General features: G+C 38.2%; 1 protein-coding gene across 9 annotated transcripts in view; it reads right to left on the bottom strand.

The window, feature by feature from the left end:
• eps8a (epidermal growth factor receptor pathway substrate 8a) overlaps positions 1-13,545 on the bottom strand; it is a 61,097-nt gene extending 47,552 nt beyond the window's left edge. For 3 of the 9 annotated variants that reach the window (XM_026923425.3, XM_026923428.3, XM_026923433.3), the window contains exon 1: positions 13,238-13,489. The gene's annotated coding sequence lies outside the window, so the exon portion shown is untranslated. Of the gene's footprint in view, positions 1-2,533; positions 2,786-13,237; positions 13,491-13,527 lie in introns of those variants that run through there. The other 6 variants (XM_053241904.1, XM_053241905.1, XM_026923431.3 and 3 more) reach the window with 4 other exon arrangements.
• Between the last annotated feature and the right edge of the window lie 4,260 nt (positions 13,546-17,805).

Raw genomic sequence — 17,805 nt, 5'->3', positions numbered from 1 at the left:
TAACTGAAAGCTGTGTAAGCTAAAGTTAACAGTTATTTTAGTATTAAAGTATTTTAGTACAACAGTAAGATCCATCCTCATCCAAGATAATGAAGTATTAATTCTGTTCATTCTTGCATATAAAATAATTTTGTATTTGAAGTTGCATAAGGCCCACCAAATGTTAAGCAATGGCCCTGGGTATGCCTCGTTCTCAGCGTGGAGCTCAGGGATGCCCAAGGGTCCATGAAGCACAGTCAGGGTCCATGATTTTCTAATTTTGTTGTGAGTGGTAGAACCTGCCATTATTAAAGTTCATAAGCCTTGAGATGATGTCAACTGGCGTCTAATGACAAAAAAAGGATTTCATGGAAATTTCAGGTATTAAAAAAAAAATCTCCTGTTAATAGTCAAAATTACTGTAGACATAATGTAGGTAATTTTTAAAAATAATTTTCTTGTTAAATAAATATCTACTTACAGGGTTTGTGGAATTTATGTTTACAGTTAAAAGTCTGCAAAAAACTTAGAAACTCTTAATTTATAGTATAATATGAATTTATATATGAAGTCTGCCAAATGCCATAAAAAATGAATTATGATTGTAAGGAAGTTTGTGAGCCTTTTTTACATCTGTATTTCATTAGCATTAGTGATGCAAGAAGTCTCAAAAGGTGGATAGTGTCCAAGTGAAACTCATATTAATATTGTAACAACCCTTATCAACTTTGCTCTGCGTGTTCAACAGCTAACATCAGCATGCTCTGAACAGAGGGACAAAGTGGACACAATTTTTCCTGTAAGAAACTGTAGGATGGGTTTTCACCATTCCCTTACACAGCTATTCCTCCGAGATTAGCTGAGCAGTGATCTTTTCCATGGCAGGAACATTTCTCCTACTGCTTTTACAAGCTCAGGACTGGAAAGCAAGGGTGTGAAATGGGTCATTATACTGAAGACATGATTCAGTGTTGGAGTGGGTGAAACACACACACACACACACACACACACACACACACACACGAACGCACACAAATATTCATGTTGCTATGTAGCAGAAAGAGAAATCGGTAGCCTCCCTGATCTGACGTGATATTATTATTCCTAACACTGGACAATGACAGCAAGCTAGTGAATTTAATACAATACATTTATTTATCCAAGGAGGAAACCGGTTACTGTCTCTCATCATCTCCTCCCCTCTTTCAATCCTGGCTACAGTTCTTAGACGACAAAAACTGCCATGTCACACCTGTGTATCATACCAGATACCTGCATGTACAGTACAGGACACCACCACAAAAAAAAACTATGTTCTGATATAGAGTTTGTAAGACGTACAGGTGGAATTGACAGGCTCATCCTTCTTCTTGTGAATGAAGGGGGTGAAGAGATTATTACAGTGCTGAATTTGGCAAGTACACTTGCCTTAATGAATAATGAGAGGTGCTTATCTGTGTGTTGTGTTCTTAAAGACCTCTCTGGTACAGGAAGAGGACGAAAGAAAGGAACAGCCTGAGAGCTGAGTATGAAAGACATCATGTTTCCACTGGCACTCCGTAAAGTCAGCAGCCCAGAGAGTCTAACATACCAAGTTTCATTGATCAAACTGGATACAAACATATTAATTCATGAATTTGTTCGCAGAAGCATTTACACAACAAATGTGATATTCGTGATAATCTAGTTAGATTAGAAAAAAATGTCTGTATACCACACACACACACACACACGCACACACACACAAATACACACACGCACACACACACAAATACACACACAAATACACACACAAATACACACACAAATACACACACAAATACACACACAAATACACACACACACTCCTGGGCAAGCTTTTATTGGTCTTAACAACAAATCACTGTTCAGGAAATTAGCAAGAATTAAACAAACAGATAAAGAAAGTTAGTAGCTAGAAAGGGAAGCTTTTCCCTTTGATTTCTTTAAATGTTTAAGCCTTGTGGCCCTTGATGGACTGCATCAGATGTGGCAGAAAACCAAATAATGACTAATCCTTCATGAAAAAAATAACGTCCCTGAAGATATTTTGGAAAATGTTGTACACTCAGACATGTGTTAGTTTGAATTTTACATCAAACATTTTAATCATTATCATGATTTTACCTTTGCATACAAGAAGACTATTTAAGTGAATTTCCCATTTTTTCCCCAAACAAACAGTTCTGTAGCAAAAGTAAATGAGCAAATGGTGGCGCAGGAGCTCTCAGGAGTGCATTTGTTAATTTTCTGACCAATGATTTGTTGTTAAGACTATTAAAATCTTTATATTTATATATATATATTAGTCATTGCTGGCTAGGCCACTGCACCTTAGCATCATTTGACCACTGACAGGACGCCAAGCCATAAGAATCTTCTGAATAGCACTTCCTTTTTTTTTATGGCCAAACCGTAATAAGTGGAGTACATTTTAGCTATCCTCGAATAGATTCCTAAGTAAAATTCTTGACAGATCCTTCAAGTCAGATTATAACCAATATCATCAGGTTGCTAGGCTGACTGAATGACTCACCGTGGTTTCAAGTCTCGACATGTCTGAACCAGATTAGTCCCTGTGCAATGATGATGATTAGTAAAGCTGGCATACCTCATCTTATCATGGATTTGTTAAGTGACGTATGAAGAATAAGCCCTGGGTCAAGTATAAATGCAACAGGGTCCAAAGTCCAAAACCTAATATAAACTTTTACTCAGTACTTATTACTCAGTAACACACTGTGTCAAAAGCACCCAAAGCCGTTTTCAGCTAATATCAGTTAATTTTCAATAGAAATGTATCTGAACATCCTGTTCACACCACATTGTTTTTTCCAGACTGTTCATTCAAAAAAAAAGATAAGCTAATGTAACTTTTTTTTGTTGAGAAAATGACATATAATGTGCTAAGTTTTAAAATGTATTAAAGAAAAAAACAGCAATGTATTCTTATTTTTGTAAATCAGAAAACATAAATTTAGTAAAAAATACTTTTTCAGTGTTTATATATGTAGCTTACCAGGTAGGCAATGCCAGGTAGGCAAACTGTCAGTGTCACAGTTCGAAAGAGGCAACAAATTGGATAAAGTGAGTAGGTTGTTCAGCTTATAACGAGGAATTAAGAATGATAAAGTCAGATGCGAGCTGCATGACGCTGTATGATAAATGGTGGAGTGGAACTGTATCTGACGTTGCGCCAATCCAATCGAATTAGTAGAGACATGAAAACATGCTCAAGGACCCTAATCGAAGGGAATAACTGGTTAGTCTGAGCTTCACTGACGCAACTGATGCTTTTGTTTATTGTGTTATCCTGAAAGAGATAAAGTACCATTCTGTTTCATTTTCACAAGTTAGCTTCATTGTGTAACTCAGCTAAAGCCATAAGGAAAGTCACAGCAAGTAAGTCTCCACTCTGTAGGACCCTGCATAAGTAACACTCTACAAAATGGTGGATTATTTACATAACCTAGTCACCGAAATGAGTGACGTGTCTTTGTGCTGGGTTATTTTATATTATGTTAATACAACATAGAGGCTGGGCTACCATTAAAGCCCAGCATCCAATCAGCCAATCAGAAGTTGCACGCGTAAAATCACACACATACAGCTCAAAAGCTTCAGTTACCGAAACTGGGCAGTTGATGGGGTTTTTTTTTTTTCAGTTTATAACTGAAAAAAAGCCTGGTGAGGCTGTTTTCATGATAGCCTCAGATTCTTATTCTTGGCTTACAGGAGTGGAACCTGATGTGGTCTTCTGCTGTTGTAGCCCATCCACATCAAGGTCCGACAGCTTGCTCATTGGAGTGTTACTTCTAGTTGGAACCATTAAAGTTATTTGTGTGTATTAAGTAGTAATGATAATGTTTAGATGATGTATACTTTTTAGAGTGTTGAGATTTATGTAGTTCATTTCCCTCAAATTTGAGTAAAATTTACTTATAAAAAGAAAGAAAGAAAGAAAGAAACCTCCTAGTTAAATCCACTTACTTTTTTATGAGAATAATCCTCAGTGTCATGTAAACCTTACTTCAAATATGCTTAGTTTAATTTACTAAGATTTTATGTGTAGAAATATATAAATATGTCACCACAATTTTCTTGAGTAAATTTCACTCCAATTTTTTTTTCAGTCCATCTAAATCACACTGGAACATAACCGTCTCTGCAGCAGCACCTATCACTTAACTACAACGTCACCCTGACATGTTTATCCTGGTGGTTTCACTCCGATTCACATCTCTGGACCCCGGCATCAGACTCATGATGCTGCAAGTGAGTCTCGCACACAGCGAATAAATACCCGACCAGAGGAACAGTGCAAAACCATTAACGCTGAAAACGTAATAATATAAAGTATAAATATAATAAAAAATCAATTCTAACAAAAAATACAATCACGCAAATATTTACAGTTCCAAAAGTTTCCTAATCCAGTTCCAATCTTCCAATCCATTTGTATTTTTTTCCTCTTCGATATTCTATCCACCATTTTATGCCAACATCACCGTGATACTGATCGTGTTTATCGGATTGGTGCCATCTCTAGTTCTGTTATATACTGATCCAGCACTGGCTTGCAGAAACGCCCCAAAAGGAGCTTTTAAGAGTGCATGAAAAACACTCAACATGCTCTTCCAAAGTCTTAAGTCTGTGAGAAAACCCTTAATTAGAATTTCCCTCCCCGTTACATCACTCTCTGCTGTTCACATTTCGCCTGTGGTTGGAAGTGATCCAACAGGAAGCGAAACAGCAAAAGGCTTGTGCTCTTTCACCAACACCTATAGAGAGACAGCAGCAATGCTATGAATAGAAAACAATAAAGGACATTATATGACGGTGGAGATAAGGATGAAGGAAACCCACTGAATGGAACGGCATTTGGCCAGACCAATTCTCAGTGGATCCACTGTTGCTGTTTAAATGGTGTGGAATCGGAGGCGGCTGCGGAGATAGCAGGTAAACAATGCCTGCAGTGAAACGGCCAAAGCAAGGCAGGATGAAATCTAATACAGGCCCTGGTTTTTAATCTTGGTCTGCAGTCATCTGATAGATTGAGTGGGTCTGAAGATGGTAAACAAATGGCCAATGATATGGCACGCCAAGTCATTCTGTACATTTTTGCATACCCCACGTATGCTGCATGTGGACTGGGCTCGGCTATGTAAAAGAAATTCCCACCAATGTAAACACTGTGCATTTTTATAGGTTATGAAAGTGTATTTATGCCACATGGTTCATCCATGAAAGCAAACTGCAATTTCACATGGGACATGCTGATATCTAACATCTTCTGAGGATAAATGTACTGCGTATATAATTAGGGTGAGCAAGTACAGTAAACAAAGCTTGCTACCAAAATTAAATCTACCTTAAAAGGTACAATAGTAAATATTTTTTATTCCTTACTTGTAAAAACAACCTGGAAGATAAGTAGAACATGATCTATTTAAAAAAAAAAAAAAAATGGATTAACTCATGGCCAATTCCACTGGTTCATACATGTAATCCTAATGGGAAAATTTACTTATTCATAAATATGCCCATTTGTAGTTGTGCACAATACACCACGCTTCCTCTACTCAGTAGGATCACCGCAAACATTTGGTGATATATTCCAAAGTCCATCTAGTAAAGTTTTCTTTCATGTTGCTCCAGTCACTCTGTATGCACATTTCTACATAATAAACAAGGAAGGAGGCTGATGTCACCATCCTCATTTACAGCCGTTTCTCCTCTACCAGAGAGAAAATTGAATCCCAAACAGCTTTCTACTCTGCACTACACAGAGCAAAACAGCATGACATTACGACTTCTTCTAGTGCACTACATGACCAACAGGAAGCCACTGAAGTTTATCTAATCTGGATTTACGGTTTATTTCCATTACAGTTCTAGCAGTGGGTGTGCTAGGGTAGTTTGTGTGGCACTGGTGGAGTGTTGCTGGTGTGTTTTAAAACAGCTCAGTGTCATCACTAGGTGGAAAACAGTCAACCAATATACCAGATCAAAATAAATAGCAGTCTCTTGATTCGAACCGATGACAGATGAGAGGATGATTAACACTAGGGTTGGTACAGTGTTTAAGATCAGTCACGGTGTTGCTAACCTTACCACCGACTAAAATACTTTTCCTCACAGACACTCTACATTGCATCTTATAAAGACAAAGTGATAAATCTTGACAATGTCATTCTCAAAAATATCTTTTAGTAAAGACTTTTCACCCTTTTTCTATCTTCAGTATAGAGACTCCAGGAAGCGCACTTTTCTTTCATCTTCTGCCGGAAACAAACAGGAACAAAGGATTGAACAAGTTTAAAATGCAGAATAATAAAATATAGACAAAGTTTAGAAGGATTCATCGGGGAGGTGATGCTTCTGGCGGGTTTTAGGCAAATTATTGCATTCCTAGCACAAGTATAACCTACAGTCATGCTATGGACATGTGAACTAATGATCACTCACAACTTGCACAGAGATTATAGGTCAAAACAGTCAGTTTGCATTAACATGGGGTGATTGTAGCAGGCATGAGATTTTTAGTGTAAAGAAAGTGCATACATCATGAAGACACTCCCATGTCTGTTATGCGAGGGATCATGTCAGTGCTCTTCTGATGGTCCACCAAACAAATATTATTTAGTCAGTAGTGGTCTTTAGCACTGATGGACTGATAGAAAGGCTACAGTCAGTAACTGTGCACCTACACGGTGTGTACCTAATAAAATGGACAATAAATGTATGAATGTGTGTATACAAGCAGCCAAACAACGTACATGGCCTTCTACCTTCCAATAAAACACAACATATTGATCCCATTACCATAATATACACAAGTGAAAGAAATACAGTATGTAATCGGGTTTATATAACTATATATATATATATATATATATGAAGGATTTTTTAAAAAGTTTATCATTTTTACATTTTAAAAACGGTTGTGTTAGTAGATCTAGATTTTTAATCCTATTACAAGAAGCCTATTCAGCATTTCTTTTGTTTCATTGCTGTACTACTGATGTTTCCCTGCTCGTGATTTAGCAATAATGGATTACAGGAATACAAGAAAACGAGCATTTCCAATACTTCAGGTTTAAGGAGAACAGAGGAAGGTGTAATGACATTAACAGTATTACCAGCTCTGCAGTCAGGAACTGCTTCGAAGTAAACACACTGCATATGTATTGTTTCTGTTGAGAACATGCAATGTTAGGAACAGGCTACTGTGTCGCACACATGCACATGAAGGGAAGTCGAATTCTTCCAAGCAGGCGGCATTTCACACATCAAGTCTTCAGAAGGTTCGATGAAATGAGCATTTGTTGTAATGATCTGTGTTGGGCTTTTTTGTTGTTCTGGTGATTACTGTGCAGGAAAACTAAACACGTAACTGTAATTTACTAAGAGAACAACAAAAACCTTGTTCTTGAGTAAAGCATCAGCATAACCTCTCCTCCATTTTTAATCACTTTCTCATTATCATCACCATTAACATCATTTGTAAAGTGTTTGATTTGACACTTCATTGTAGGCCTATTTAATCTTTTCAGGTTAAAATCTTCACCCTTTTTTCTTTTTTGGCTGAAAACCAAAAGCTGTTGAAATATTTCAGTGGTATCCCTAATAATCATGATTAACGAACGTTTACAAATACTTACCTAATGTTAGCTAAGTTGAACATTGACTTTATTCAACTCAAAATAACTTGAAATATTCTCCATTTACCTTGACAGAAAGCAAAAAAGATAGAGGAAGTGGGCGGAGCTTCCGAGTGGTGTCAGTTCATATCAGAGAGTTCAAAAGACTTACGCAGATTTTGCCAGATTCTTCAGTCGATTGGCTTGTCTCCTGTTTTACTGGGGAGAAGACGATGCTCTTTTGCTGAATTTTTTGAGTGATAACCCATAACTCCGATGTTAAAATGCCACATGTCTAGGTTAGCATGTCCGGTAATATTATATAATCTGAGTAAACATCACTGGATATCTAATTAAATCGTTAAATCGCTCAACCCTACTGTGTTTCAGCAGACAGCTTTGGCCTCCACGACTGTTTGTTTGGAGCCACAAGTAACACTCTCTCCCCAGCACCATCTGCTCTGTGGGTAAAGCACGGATTAGAGCTGCTGTTCCTGAGATAACACACACACAGTGCTCAGTCCCGCGGGTGATTGAGCCCAGCGCTCTCGTGTACCAACAGTTAATTGATTTTTGGAGAAAAAAAATAATAAATAAATAAGAAGGGAAAAAAAAGAACCACTGTCCTGTGAGAGCTCTGACCTATTTAACTCTCTGACCTTGCAGGTCATTGTCAGGTCAGACAGTCCTAAAGATTATTTCCTAGAGGTTTCAGCAAATATTAAGAGATCTTCACTAATCAGTTTTAATAATAACAAGATGGAGACTGTTTCTAAACCAGTCTGTGATATGTCACTTATCCAAAAAAAAAAAAGAAAGAAATTTATTTTTCCTACCTTTACACTAGGCATATAGTGCTTAAAAGTTCAGGACCACTTATAACAGAGCTACAAATCTGATACTAACCAACTTTAAAACACAATCCTACAATGTCTGTTGAGAAGTTCTGCCTTCCAGAGATACAATAAAGCGGCATAGATTTGTGACACGCAATATGACTGGACTGTATATTGTAAATTGAAACAATCAGAAGCTGTTATTTCCCTTTGATACCAAAAAGCTGTTCCATTATACATACAGTATGTATTATTATGATCAATACTATCGTCACATAATAATCGAGACACTTCTTTAATGCAAACCAGTGAAATAAAAAAGGTTGTATTTATGACAGGATATTTCAGTTTCCATTCATCATTAGTGTTATTACTTGTGTGTAAACGTTTTTAAATTAGAATATCATACTACATTATTTACTATGGTTCTACACTCACTGTCCACTTTATTAGGAACACCTGTACACCTGCACATTCATGCAGTTATCTAATATATTATAATCTAACCTTATCTAATTCATGCAGCTATCAAATCATGTGGTAGCAGCACAATGAAAAAAATCATACAGATACGGGTCAAGAGCTTCAGCGTATGGCAAAAACGAAAGAATTGGCCTTGCTGTTCCAATACTTTCAGAGGGGACTGTATGTTCCTGTTCAACTTGAACCATTACGAATTGACATAATACCACTTTTTCTTTTCTGATAACGATCCCGACGAAACCTTGAGTATCAGCTGATACGGAGACCCATCCGATATTGCTTTCTTTAAAAACTACTCAGCTTAAAATGTTTTCATTTTTAAAAGAAGCACTTACACAGTAAATATAATAAAGTATAAATATAATAAAAGTAATCCTAAAAAAAGAAAATAACAGTCAAGTCGCTTTATATGTAAACATTTCCAGTTCCAAAAATACATTTCTTTTCCAGTTCCAATTCCAATCTGATTAGCTGCTTGCTACAGGCTCCAGTATATGATGTTGTCTCCGTGATCCACCATTATTTTTTCCTGGTATATTAAACCAATACCGATACCGAGTAACATATCAGTACCATCTCTACTTATTCCTTGTGGTGAGTATCAGTGCATCCTTTCTTTGTGTGCCAAAAGTGGCCTCAGTAAACCTGGGAACAACCAAAAATTCTTCTTCAGAACATCAGGCCTTCGGCCAAACGGAGATTTCACACAGAAACCGCGCTCCCTGATGAGACACGCTCAGATGCAGCTGTGTTCTTGTGGTTTTGCTCTGGGACCCACATGGGAGGTACGACTAGATCCTGATCCGAGCCCAGTCTGCCTGTTTGTCTTACACGGGCTCTACCGAGGATTTGGGTTCAAGAAGCTGATTAGTTACAACCACAACTTGTGCTGTTGCTATCTAGTTTTTGAACTAATGACCTTTCTACATTTAGTAGACAGAAAATCTTATTTTTAAGATGGATAAATTATACTAAGATAACAAAAACATATACGTCAGGAGGTCTAGGCAATATGATCATATGATGATATAATATCAGTATTTTTATAAATAACAATTACAAAGTCTGGAAGCAGATTTGATAAAGTTTTCTACTGTCTAAATCTTTTTTACAGATTTTTAATCTTTTCCTCTTTTTTCAGGGTTTGTTTATTTTTGTACACATTAAATAACTAATTTTTAAAGGTTACATGAACACTACAGTCCTGCTGGCAGTTTGTTAGGAGACCTACATATATCATTACACATACTGAGTATTGTAGAAATGCACTGAATGTACTGAAAGTATTATTGTGATATGATATTTTTGTCTCCCCACCCTTACTTGTCAGTCACTCAGATATTGTAACAAACAAGAATGAAACCTGAGCCGTTAAATAATTAATAGTGCAAATAGTATCTACTGTTACAGTATTTTACTATGTACATATTCAGTAGCATAGTCTAAAATATAATGAATACAGAGATCTGAGCATATTTTACTGTAAGAAAACATGCCACAGATTAAAATCCCACACTCGTGGAAATTTACAAGATATTATAGTTCTTGCTCCTTATGTAACCTCCTTCCACTGGGAATCAACATTCACACGACACCAATTAATGAGCGTACACCGGAGAGATCATCTAGTGTGTCTGAAGACTTATTAAAACCTGTTAACCATTTAGTACCCACTCACCATTACATAATAAAGAGTGCTGCTCTCTTTCATGCATTTTTAAATACAGTCATAAACACACAATAGACGCATGATGATGATGATAAGTATAGATTACATGAAGAAGTGTGTAGCCTGTGCTTTTTATTCTGTATAGCAATTTGGATGTAGGGCTGTGTGATATGGTGATATATATTGCAGGACGATAGAAAAAATGTCTATTGATAGATATTTTCCCATACCTTAGTGACGTAAAGTGGCTTTTGCAACATTGACGTCTATAGTGGCTATGCTGCAAAAGCCACATTACGTCACCAAGGTCAAAGCTAAGAAAAACAAAAACTCAATTCAATTTTATTTGTACAGAGCTTTTAACAATGGACAGGGTCACAAAGCTGCTTTACGGAAATCCGGATATAAATTTGAAATTTATCCCAAACAAACATGGAGAAGCGTGACACAGAGCAAAACTCCCCGCAACGCTCTGATAAAGAACAGGAGGTATTTCTGTCGTTTGGATTCCTGAAACTCAAAGTTGAATAGAGTGTCCTAATATTTACTTTTCGTATTTTGTATATCATTCTCATTTTGACAGTGTTATGTTGCTCTTGTTCTCATATGTGATAGTTCTGTTCAATGTCACTTCCTAATAAAAAGAAGAAAAAAAAGTGTCTTTCACTGGTGTTCAGTTCACAGAATTATCCAAAAAGCAGTCATGAATGCATGCAGTCATTTTGTATAGATAATATTTTCATCAGTTTTAGAGAAAATGTAATATATATATATATATATATATCGTTTCAAGATATGAAATCCATATCATGAGATCAGATCTTGTACACATCGCCCAGCCCTACTTGGATGTAACATAGCAACATGTGGTGTGTATTTTGGCCTGGAGAGTGGAAAAGAAGTTACGTAAGCTTAGTTACTTTGTAAGCTTAGTATTTGTCCCATCATGCATTTCCTTGTGGATATTAATCATAATCATAATCAAGAAAACATCATGTTTTCAGTGGTCGTGCCTAAAGATATGCATGTAGAAAGTAAGTAAGAGAGTAAGTGTTATTTAAAGACAGAATATATACAAGAAATATCCAGTTTCTGAGGAATGACTCAGAAGACAAAGAGGGACCCCTGCTGAAAAAAAAAAACACACAGAAACCATCACAGAATTTCTAATGGTTTCCACTACAAATACCATTACAAACCATCAGCTGTTAACCATTAAAACCATTACCAAATGGTTTCACAGTAGGATGTATTACGGAAGCAGGTCCTGAATGGTATCCACGGACATAACATGCCACCAACAGAAGACAACAAATTACCCCTACAGGGACCATTCCAGTTTCCATTAAAACCAATACAATCCCCATTATAACCATTAAAACCATTACAAATTCTATGAGGGTTTCTTTGGTCTTTAGAAGGGACCTTCTTGTATTCTTGTGAGACAGTTTCTATGCTGTACTCTATTCATGCAAATTCTACACACTAATGTTCCTGGAATTCAGGAATTAAAGGTGCATTAGGTAAGATTAGTTGTTTTTGGTTTTTTTTCCGAGATTAGGCCTCTAATGGTTAGATGGGTTCGACATTTGAATGATCTTATGTGGCCCGTACAACAGAGTGTCTATAAATGCCACCGGAGGCGCATCCACACACAAACAAGCCGGACCGGAAGTCTGTTTTCCAAACAGGTTTTCTCAGTGACTTACACTTACACTGACACTTTTACTAAGGCCACGGCATACTCTATTGTTTTTTTGTTTTGTTTTTTAATCATGTTCTACATATCTTCCAGGTTATCTGTACAATGTAGGAATTTTAAAAAACCGACTATTGCACCTTTAAAAAAGCAATGATCTGGCAACATCAGGAAACCGCCCCTGCTGCATAAACGACAAGCTGGATTGTTTTTAAAGATGGTTCCAGAGAACCGGGAGAATTAAAAAGCATCTAGAAAAACATTAAAAAAAAAACAAAAAAAAAAAAACACATGGCAAACAGTCAGCGACTCAAACCCACTGACAATGCATAATCAGTGTACCGCTACCTCCTCAGGGTTGCCAGATTGGAGCGGCTATTTTAATCGGTTACCATTTATATAATTAATTTATTTATTATTTATTTATTTATTATTTATTATAAGACTTAAATGCCGACTAAGTCGTGAGGAAGCACAAGAGATCACCTATCAGACCGTCACCTAGACTGAATTGTTACATCCATTCAATGTGAATGTGATCTGAAAGGGTTTTTTTTATGTGTAATCTGGCAACCCTGTGTAAAGCCGCTCGTGACAGTGGGGTCTGTAATTCCGCAGCTGCGCGTGAGTTCTCGAGCTGCCTAATGCCATGGCAACCCGAGTGCCTGTCTATAACCACCACAGACAGGTGTGTGTGTGTGTCGTTTTCTCCTATTTAATTATTATCACACAAACTATAAACTGCTCTCAATAAAAACAGTACAATTACAGTAACGTACAACACACCCAGCTTTTCTTAATACAGTTCCATTCCGAGTGAATTATGTTAGTCCAGGATTAAAACAGTTTTCTGGTGTTATAGGATGTTGTTTGTGTGAAGGTGTTTGGGGGGAAAAAACGCTTTACTTACTCCAGAGAGGTGTTATTTCCCCAACTAGTCACGGTCGCCGCATTGCTCAAACTGTTAATTCATGGTTAACACCATTATGATGTGAACGCCGTCCGTGCACGCGCCCTGGTTTAAAATTTTAAATTCAAGCGACGGTTACAACCGAAGAATGAAGCGGTGAGTAAGATGAGGAAAGTCAGCAGGAGCACACACAGAGAGTGATAAAGAGAGAGTGTGACCCACGTTCGGCTCTTTAGAATAGGACAGGATTCTCTCTCTCTCTCTCTCTCTCTCTCTCTCTCCGCCCTCACCTTTCCACAGGAGCAAGCAGCAGCAGTAGCGGCAGCAGTAGGGCCCTCTACCGGGCTCTCTGGATGTCCACAGGCTGTGCTCCAAATGGCGCCTTTGTATTGTGTAGTGCACAGGTTTCCCAACTCTTGTCCTGCACACTGTAGTGTTTTCCCTGCCCTAACACACCCACTTCAACTCATGAAGATCTGTTAATTAGCTGATTAGTTGAATCAGTAAGGAATAACACACTCCAGACCTTGAAGTTATACTAAAATAATGCGTGGCAGGGTGGTGTGATGTGGCACAACGCGAAGTTGAGTGCCATTACCACCCCAAAGTGTATTATTTTTCGAATAATGGTCTGGAGTGTGTTATTCCACTTATACCATGGCGATTTGCCAACAGTTAAAACGTTGTCCTAGAGACAAACAAAGTTAGTTCCTGTTCCTACTTGCGTTATAGCCACTATAAACAGTCATTCCCTCACAGCCTCTCCATCTCTCTCTCTCTCTCTCTCAAAAAATAAACAAACAACAACAAAAAAAAAAACACAGCCTGTCATTTTACCGAGAAACCAAAAAGCCTAAACTCCTCTGTCCTGAAGACTGAGAAACTTTCTGGGAAAAGCAGCATGACTGTTAAACAAATGTCTAACAAAAAAGTCACCACATCAACATTCATATGTTTTTCTTTGTTAAACAACACTTTTTTAAATCCGCTTATTATTAGCATTAGATCATGTAGAGCATCTGCTTCAAGTCCCTGTGTACAAGGTGTCACTATAGAAACAATAACATATTAGAACCAGCGTATTCATATTAACTTGTCATTCATGTTACAGCTGGAACTACTGTCCGAACCATGCTGTTATACAAAATTAATATACAAAAGGAGCTCACAAGGAATTAAAGGAGAAGACTTGAGAGAAAATGAGAGATAAGGACTGTGATGATCTCTGGTGGCTCCTCTATAGGAGCAGGTGGGTCCCCCATTTATCATAGCCCTTCAACAAATGCTAATCTTCATAAAGTCCTCATTCATAACTCTTTACATTTTAAATTCCGTTGAAATATTAATCACCTCGTTTGAGTGACCAACAATTAAAAAAAAAACCAAAACGTTGCAATTTGACAGATATAAGCCCACTGTTCCATTGACTTGCTCTTCTTTCTAGATGTTACACAATTGGGGGACAGCGTGCTCGCTGCCCCACTTCATTTCCATAGACTTGTAATTATTGCACCTAGTGATACATTGGAATTACAACAAGCACTAATAGAGGCCCATTGGGGGAAAAAAACGTCACTGCCCCATGCTTGGGGAGGGATCAACAGGACAGTTAATGACAGAGTTTCCAAATTGGGCTAGGTTATTTGCTATAAAACAAAACTAATCTAGCCCAATTTGGAATTTTGGAATTAAATCTAATAAATTTCCACAAACAGTGGCAACATGTAAGTGCAGACAGTGGGTCTATGATGTACTAAACCACTTCTACTGTAAGATATACTGCAACAATTGGGAGAGGGAAAGGGGGATTATGAAATGGATATTGTCCATATATCAGAAAGGCGTGTGTACCACAGTGACCTTGTTTCCCACTCAAAGGCTGAGAAAAAGGAGAAAGGTGTGCCTTTTTTGGGCTAGTTTCAGGACTTTTGTGTGTTTTTTGAGATATAAATTGGCTGAAAATTTTGCTGAAACCTGGCAACCCTGGTTAATGATATCACCTTGAACCCAGTTGAACAAAGGTATGCCTAAAACTGCTCAAAACGAGCTGCTAGACTCTACACTTGTTGACTATATGTTGTTGACTCTCAACCACATATTACGGGGTTACTCTAAAAGTTTGCTAGATAGTATCCTATAGCATAAGTGTGATAGTGTCTTAACTTCATTTGAGGTTGTGTCGTCATTAATGTTGTTCTGCCCCAACAAAATCTATAGTCAAGAGCAGCTGTTGGTGGTGATGGAAGAGAGGCTAATGATGAACTAATGACAGCAAGCCTCGTCAAAGCACTGGCTTCCCCAATGTATTTATGGTCATAAAATGAAAAGTTCAACTTTGTCACACAACAGTCTGTGCAAAGCCTGACAAGGCTCATAGGCCCTGTCCAAGAGTCTGTGGATATGCCCAAAAGTAGAAATAAGATGAATCTATTTGGTGCTGGATGAACTTTGCTCAGTACTATGATTCTTAACCAGGTTGGTTCTGATAAGAAAAACATTGGAACATTAATGACAGATATATGCAGTGGTCAAGAAAGATGGTGCATCAGATGTCCTTGGTATATTGTCCCAAACCACATGGTCCCAAAGTGGGGAAGAGACCATCGACTTCTTGGCTGATGTTTGGGACAGTTTCTGATGCCTCCCTTAAGGTATCTGCTGACTTTCTCCGCATGCCACATCCTGATGCCTCTGTGATGATAAAGATTGCAAGCCTCAGCAAAGCCCCTCTAAGGGAAAAAAAAAAAACACCAACAACAGTCAGGAGTCACAGTGTTGCTCCAGGAAGTGGAGGAGCAATACTGACTCACAAAGCTTCTATTGAAGCTCAGAGACTGAGATTAGTGATAGCAAATGTCAAGGATGTGTACTGAGTTTGGAACTTAGTATTTAACTGCAGCCTTTTTAGTAGACATGCTAAGTTGTAATGAGTAAAGGTGCACAGAGTTGAGAAATCTTTCTTTCCTTTCCTATTCCCCTTTCTTTAGCACTGTTGACTTGTGCTACATCTATTTTCTCCTTAAAAAATCTTCCTTTTATCTATTAAGAATTCAAATTAAAATGGGATGTTGCATGTATTCACAGATGCCTGGACATCCTCCCTATCTACTTTACGCCCCAGCTCCACAAGGCCAACAGACTGACTCAGTCTGTCCCTCAACCAACTGTTCAGCCCTCTGCACCACTCAAAGAATGCCCACAGGGTGCTGTAGGAGGACTGTCTGAAAGTTCATGATAACAAGCAAATAGCCAGAGGTTTCTGAAACCGTCAAGCCAAGGCATAACAGGGATGTATCACCATCCAGGATTGAAGAAAAAGACCCCATCAACAGGTCTGGTACAGTAACCTTTTACTCAATGAAGGACAGCCAGGAGTGAGCCAAATGTCCTTGATCCAATTCCCAAACCCAAGCGCTGGACAAGATGCTGGAAACAGTCTGAGACACTGCGAGGCTGTGCACGTTTATTGGCCACTCGATTTGTCTGAACTAGAAGCAATGGCCAAAGGGATCACAAAAAGTGATCCCCACAGTGAATGCTGAGCAGTGTCTCAAAGATCTGGAAGCTCTCGACGATATGGTCAAGCTGACCAATCAAGAGTGGACTAAAGTCATGGAACAAGGAACAACTCTGATGAGGTGACACACATCCATGGGAGCTCAACGCAGCTTGCCAACCAAAACTTCATCCTACAAATTGGGACCACCTGATGCAACAAATCTGGGACACCTTCCCGGTAACCAGTGACTGGGACAAAGTCAATAACTGCAGACAGAAAGCCGGCAAATAAGTGGCATAATATGTTGAACAAGTGGTTCAAGTTGAGAATGCCACTGGGCTGGTGAACAGAGAAGATTAAGCACAATATGTTAGACAAGTTCTGGTCCATGGACTGGAGAAGAAAATCAGTGATATGGCTAAAAACACCTGCACTGGCAAAATAGAGATTATACTGAACTGATGAACCATTCTATACACAACGAAAGAACTGTGAGGGACAAACAAAGCAAAGCACAGAACTCTCTCCAGATGGCACAGCTTCAATTTTACCAAGGCAATCAGCAGTTTGGGAGAGGAGCTGGTGGCTACAGTGGGGGACAAGGGCAAGGCCAAAATCATGATAGAGGACATGGTTGAGATCAAGGTAGGATCAAGGTGGTGCCTTGTTATTATTGTGACCAGCTAGGCCATTTTATGAAAAATTGCCCCAAGTTGTCAGGAAATCAGGAAACTCAGATTCCCACGTTTGCTCCCCACCATCAAGGACGGAGTAAGACATGACTGTTTGACAGTGACGGTTAGACATATCTAAACAAAGACCTGATTTGACTGATGTTCCTCATCTCAATGCTGACTACATTTATTTTCTTGATGAGTCTGAGGCTGTCTGATGATTCACCTTCATCTGCATATGCTGTGTGTGATCAACATTCGGTTATTGAAAGTCACAAATTGCCTCCATCACTTTCAGCTCACGCTGTTGTATTGTTTGGCCTCACTAGAGCATGTATTCTAGCTGAAGGTAAATCATTAACTGTGTTTACAGATAGTAATTATGCATTTAGAAT

This window comes from Pangasianodon hypophthalmus, chromosome 18 (assembly GCF_027358585.1).
Source record: "Pangasianodon hypophthalmus isolate fPanHyp1 chromosome 18, fPanHyp1.pri, whole genome shotgun sequence".
In the NCBI taxonomy this organism is placed as follows: Eukaryota; Metazoa; Chordata; class Actinopteri; order Siluriformes; family Pangasiidae; genus Pangasianodon; species Pangasianodon hypophthalmus.
The sequence above is the reverse complement of the archived record's forward strand: the minus strand, read 5'-3'. Positions and strand labels throughout refer to the sequence as shown.